This window comes from Penicillium antarcticum (genome assembly GCF_028974205.1).
Source record: "Penicillium antarcticum strain IBT 31339 chromosome Unknown utg000009l_segment0_segment0, whole genome shotgun sequence".
In the NCBI taxonomy this organism is placed as follows: Eukaryota; Fungi; Ascomycota; class Eurotiomycetes; order Eurotiales; family Aspergillaceae; genus Penicillium; species Penicillium antarcticum.
In genome coordinates, this window is record NW_026695307.1 from 7,068,000 (window position 1) to 7,073,999 (window position 6,000).

Sequence of the window (6,000 nt, forward strand, 5' to 3'; positions counted from 1 at the left end):
ACTAGCCCAGCCAGGATTCAGCGCGCCAGCTAGTCCAGCCAGTCTAGTCAGTGCTAGTTCCGACAGGGCCGGTTTAGATGATAATAGTCAGCGAATCGCCAGCGAATCAATAGCGAATCGACGCATCAATAGCAACTCGCCGTTTCAACTAGCGCCCATTAACACCGCGTGTCTAGACTTTTGTATTGAGCTTCTGAACCATCGGACCAAGGTAGAAGACTACGAAAGTGCGCTGATTTGTGCCACGGCAGTGCTTGGTCAGGGCGAGGCTAGCTGGCGTACCGCGCAGAGCTATCCACCCATTTTATCGAAGCTTATTAAGATCGCACGGTTTATGGTGGTCTATAAGGCGTTAAAGCTAGATCCGACAGCGGAGGCAATGCTGTCTCAGCTTACGGAGCATCAAATGGCGGGCGAATGGGATACCGAAAGTCCACTAGATTCACCTGAATTCGCATTTTTGACGCCGCCGACGCCGATATCCAACGATGACTTTTACAATTTCGAGACTAGCCCAGTTCTAGTATCGACCCAGTCATCCCATTTTGTCCAATTCAGCCAGGCTCAGCAGGGCCAGCGGTCATTTCGTGAGTGGGTGGCTGAGATGGTCAGTCAATTTATGGTCCGTGGAACGAATAGCCCGATGCAATAGCTGTTAGATCTCCGTACTTACGGCTTGAAGATCCATTATAACAGCACGACAACTGGCCACGTTGGCTGGATGAATCAAGACTAGCTATTGTATCAGCAATACAACTTTTCCATGGGGGACTTCCGGGGTTTCGTCCACGGGCTGATTAGTTCGACACGGCAAATACTCCGTGACGAGCTATTATTGAGCACGGAGACTAGGTTAGTTCCCGCGATTCCGTGGCAGGATATCTGCGATGATCCCACAGAGACGGCCCAGGGATAGAGTTTTTTGAATAACACCCGTACGCCGTGGCCCGTGGCTAGCAGTGAATGGATGATGAATCAGGTGCGAAACGGACCGCTACGGCATCGTTTTATTGAAAGCAATATAGGCCGGCTACGAATGACGGCGATTGACGTGTATCTTCAACGGGTGGCCCATTTTCGGGAGAAGCTTGCTATTGCCGTTCATATCAGTGGGGGCCAGCCAGCACGTGCCCCAGAGCTACTAAGTATTCGACATTATAATACGAATAGCGGCGGCCATCGCAATATTTTCATCGAGGATGGGCTAGTGGCATTTGTGACGCAGTATCACAAAGGGTTTTACGCATCGAATGACACCAAGGTGATTCATCGGTATTTACCCCGAGAAGTCGGTGAATTAGTGGTCTGGTATTTGTGGCTAGTACTGCCGTTTGTCGAGAGATTGGAGGCGTACGTAGAGAAGGTGCGGAGGATGGGCCATTCCGAAATTGAAGTGTAAGTCATGTGGTCCATTGGCCACGGATCCGTTATATATCGGAATTGCTGGGTTTCCATTATATATACCGGATTTATTGGGCAACTGGCCACGGATCCGTTATATATCGGAATTACTGGGTTTCCATTATATATACTGAGTTTATTAGGCCACTGGCCACTGATCCGTTATATCACGTTTCGATGCTAATTCCAATCAGTCATCAGAGACAGGCGTTTTTATGGTCCCCCGACCCCAGTACTGGCCGGGATTGGTCATCCGAACGACTCCGTGAAGTGCTAAAGCGTGAAACCACCATTGGACTCAACGGGCACGCCATCAATTTGAACGCGTATCGTGATATTGCTATTGGCATTAGCCGTCGGTTTATGCGGCCATCTAGCGTATTCCCGAACAACACGCGTCAGGACGTACGAGCGGAGGCATCCCAAGAGGATGACGAAGAGAGCATGAATGCGGAGCAATGGATGGGCCATATTGCCGATCTACAAGCGGCCCATTCATCCCACGTGGCCGGCATGATTTACGGCCGTGGGATCACCGAACAGCCCGGTACGACGGCCCACCGGCGAGAGATGTTTCGGCTTAGCAGCACCGATTGGCATCGGTTTTTAGGGTTTGTGTCCACGGATGACGGGGGTGCCGAGAGCGCATTAGGACTGGGCCAGTTTTCGCCGTGGCAAAAAGAAGCCGAAATGGGCCGTATAGAACGTCGATGGCAACTAACCCAGGCGGCTATAGAGCCCGAAATGCAACGAATGATGGGGAATCGCGCGGTGCGGCTTCGGGGGTGCAAGCACCGGCGTTAGAAGCTATTCAGCAGGGCCAGAGTCCGGTAGTGGCAGTGATACCAACAGGGGGTGGCAAAAGCTTGCTATTCATGCTACCCGCGTGGATCAGCCCCCGTGGGGTGACGGTGGTGGTCGTGCCGCTAATTGCATTACGCGGAGACATGGTCCAGCGGTGCCAGCGACTCGGCATCTCGTGCGTAGAGTGGGAGAGCCGTCGGCCGGCCGATCAGGCATCCATCGTACTCGTGACACCCGAATCGGCCATTACAGAGGATTTTATGACGTTTTTGAATCGACAGCGTCTCGGCCATCGGCTTGATCGGATCGTGATAGACGAATGCCACGTGGTGCTCAATGATCAGGCCAATTTCCGGCCCGCCATGGCCCAGCTAGGCCGTTTAATCGTGGCTCAGGCTCAGATGATATACTTGACCGCTACGCTGCCACCGACCGCGGAGGATCAGCTTTTACAGCGATTACGGACGACGCGAGAGAAGGCCCATATGTTTCGAGCGCGGACGAATCGGACAAACGTGGCATATCGGATCTGGCAGCCCACGCTGTCGAATCGATATCGTAATAGCTACGATTGGATCGAGAGCCCCGACGTGACCAGCTTTATCAGAGACCGTATCACGCGCGCGCGTGTGCAGACAGGCCGAGTTGTGATTTACGGGCCGACCACCAAGACGGTGGAGCAACTGGCCCAGCTGATTAACAGTGAAGCATATCACAGCCGCACGTTAGACCGCAAGGGCGTACTTGCCCGTTTTCAGGCCAATGCTACGGGGGTAGTAGTGGCGACTAGTGCGCTAGGAATGGGCGTGGATATCCCCAATATTCGGAGTATCATTCACATTGGACTTCCCCGGAGTTTATTGGATTACGCGCAAGAAAGCGGACGGGCTGGCCGAGACGGGCTACGTAGTGAGGCCATTATCATCCAACCCGACGGGTTTGAACGGCCAACGTGGGATCCCATTCACGAAGACCCAGTGAAGGCGGATGTCGAGCAAGACCGACTGAACCGATATATATATCAAGGATGTTGCCGACGGGTGATATTGGATGAGTATTTGGATGGCCACGTACGGCAGTATTGTGATACTACGGAGCAGCAGTGTGATCAGTGTGATCAGAACTGGCAAGTCAATGAAGAAGTGATGAGCGAAACGGCTAGTGAGATAGCTAGTGAAATGGCCAGTGAAATGGCCAGTGAAATGGCCAGTGAACGTGAGAGTGACAGGAATGGGCCATTTCCAGCATCGGATCCCATGGTTTTGTCCCATGTTTTGAATCAGTCAGCGGAGACCCCCGTGCAAGCATTATGTACGGAGCCCATGGAAGACGTCCAGTATAGCTCCGTGGAGAGAGGTCAGGGTGTCGAAGAACTGAGCCAGTTTCCAGCCGATTCGGAAGCGAGTGGCCAGCGAAGTGATAGCGAATCTATTGGATTTCGATCCTAGGTCGGATCCGTTAGTCCGATATATCGCCGGAGTATTGAGCCAGTGATACGCCGTTAGCCAGTGATACGCCGTCAGCTAGTGCAGTCAATTCAGCTAGTGGCAACGCAGTCAATTCAGCCAGCGTCAATACAGCCAATTCAGCCAATTCAGCCAACGGCAATACAGTCAATTCAGCCAGCGGCAATACAGTTAATTCAGCCAACAGCAATACAGCCAGCGGCAACGCAGTCAATTCAGCCAGCAGCAATACAGCCAGCAGCAATACAGCCAGCAGCAATACAGCCAGCAGCAATACAGCCAGCGTCAACTTACGTGCCAACACAAGCTATTGAACGTTTCCAGCGCCAGGACCGAGAGAGACAGGCGGCCCGAGTCGTATACCAGGAAGCCCATCAAGACATTGCTAGTGAACTAGAGTTTTTGCAATAGTAGGCCTAGTTATGGCATGAACGATGCTGGTTTTGTACGCAGCGTGGACTCGATGACCGGCATGATTTGTACGAGTGTGGGATCTAGCCCCGAACTAGTCAGGATTCAGCCAAGAACTGGTGGATTCGGGTACGCCGGCAGATCAAATTTGCCGCATTTAGTGGCTGTTACGGGTGTGGAATGCCGCAGACGATTTGCAGCCGTTTTATCAATCCAGGGAGCCAGGGGCATTGCGTTTATCGGGGGTTATTGTTATCGGGGCTGGCTGTTATGGTGTACGGCGAGGGAAGTGAGGAGATCAAGGAAGCATGGGCACGCCGGTTACGTACGCAGGGGGTTTATATCGATGACGAGAATGGGCTTGTACGGTTTTTGGGGTCACGGCATGACGGAGACACGGTGAAATTAGTACACGAGTATATTTGGGTTCGAAAGCAGTGGATCGAGCGTGGCGAGAGGGTATAGTTTAGAGGATTGGAATATAGCAAAGGGACGGTAGTAGTAGTAGATATATAGGCTTAGAATCAGAGATATATATATAGTGATAGCAATTAGAAAGGAGTAGTATTAGAGGATTGGGATACGAGATATATATAGTGATAGCAATTAGAAAGGAGTAGTATTAGAGGATTGGGATACGAGATATATATAGTGATAGCAATTAGAGAGGAGTAGTATTAGAGGATTGGAATCCGAGATATATATAGTGATAGTTATTAGGATTAAGTAGTAGAAGTAGAGGACTAGAATATGAGATATATATAAATAGTACCGGCTATTAGAAATAAGTAGTAAGAATAAGGAACTATTATAGAAGAGATAACAATTAGTAGCGATTAGTAGTGTAGAGGGTGAGGGTTTGTAGTTAAGGGGTGAGGGTTTGTAGTCAAGGGGTGAGGGTTTGTAGTCAAGGGTGAGGGTTTGTAGTCAAGGGGTAAGGGTTCGTAATCAAAAGGAGAGGGTTAGTAGTCAAGGGGTAAGGGTAAGGGTTATTATAAATAGGTCAAAAAAGCAATAAAGTGTGACGGCTGTTAATATTTAGTAGTGAGTATAAGAGGTTTAGAAAAAGCGCATAAGTAGTAGTAAAAGGGTGAGGGTTAGGAGTGTAGAGGGTGAGGGCTAGTGGTGGAGGGTAAGGGCTAGTGGTGGAGGGTGAGGGTTAGGAGTGTAGAGGGTAAGGATCAGTGGTTTCGAGAGTAAGGGTCAACGGTATAGAGGTAAGGGTTAGCGGTATAAAAGGTAAGGGTTGTAGTAGTGGATTGGAATACGAGATATATATAATGCGTAACGGCAATCAAAAAGAAGTAGCAGAAGTAGAGGATTAGAATAAGAGATAGATATAAGGAGTGACAGCAATCAGAGAGGAGTAATATTAGTAAAGAACTAGTGACGGCTATAAGGTATAAAAGAGAGAGTATAGTAGCTATATAAGAAGTAGTAATAGGGTAGTAAACGGAAGAGGGTGAGAGTTATTATAAATAGGTCAAAAAAGTAATAAAGGGTAACGGCTGTTAGAATTTAGTAGTGAGTATAAGTAGTAGTAAAAGGGTGAGGGTTAGGAGTGTAGAAGGTAAGGATCAGTGGTTTAGAGGATAAGGGTTATAAGTATAAAGGGTAAGGTTAGTAGTGTAGAGGGTGAGGGCTAGTGGTGTAGAGGGTGAGGATTAGTAGTATAGAGGGTAAGGTTTAGTGGTTTAGAGGGTAGGTTTAGTGTAGGATATTTGGAAAAGGCGTATATAGGATTTAACGAGAGAGTATGATAGATATAGAAATCATAGTATAGAGGGTGAGGGTTATCGTAGTGGAAGGCTAAGGACTAGCGGTATAAGAGGTAAGGGTTGTAGTAGTGATAGCAATCAAGGCTTAGGGCTTAGGGCTTAGGGCTTAGGGCTTAGGGCTTAGGGCTTAGGGCTTAGGG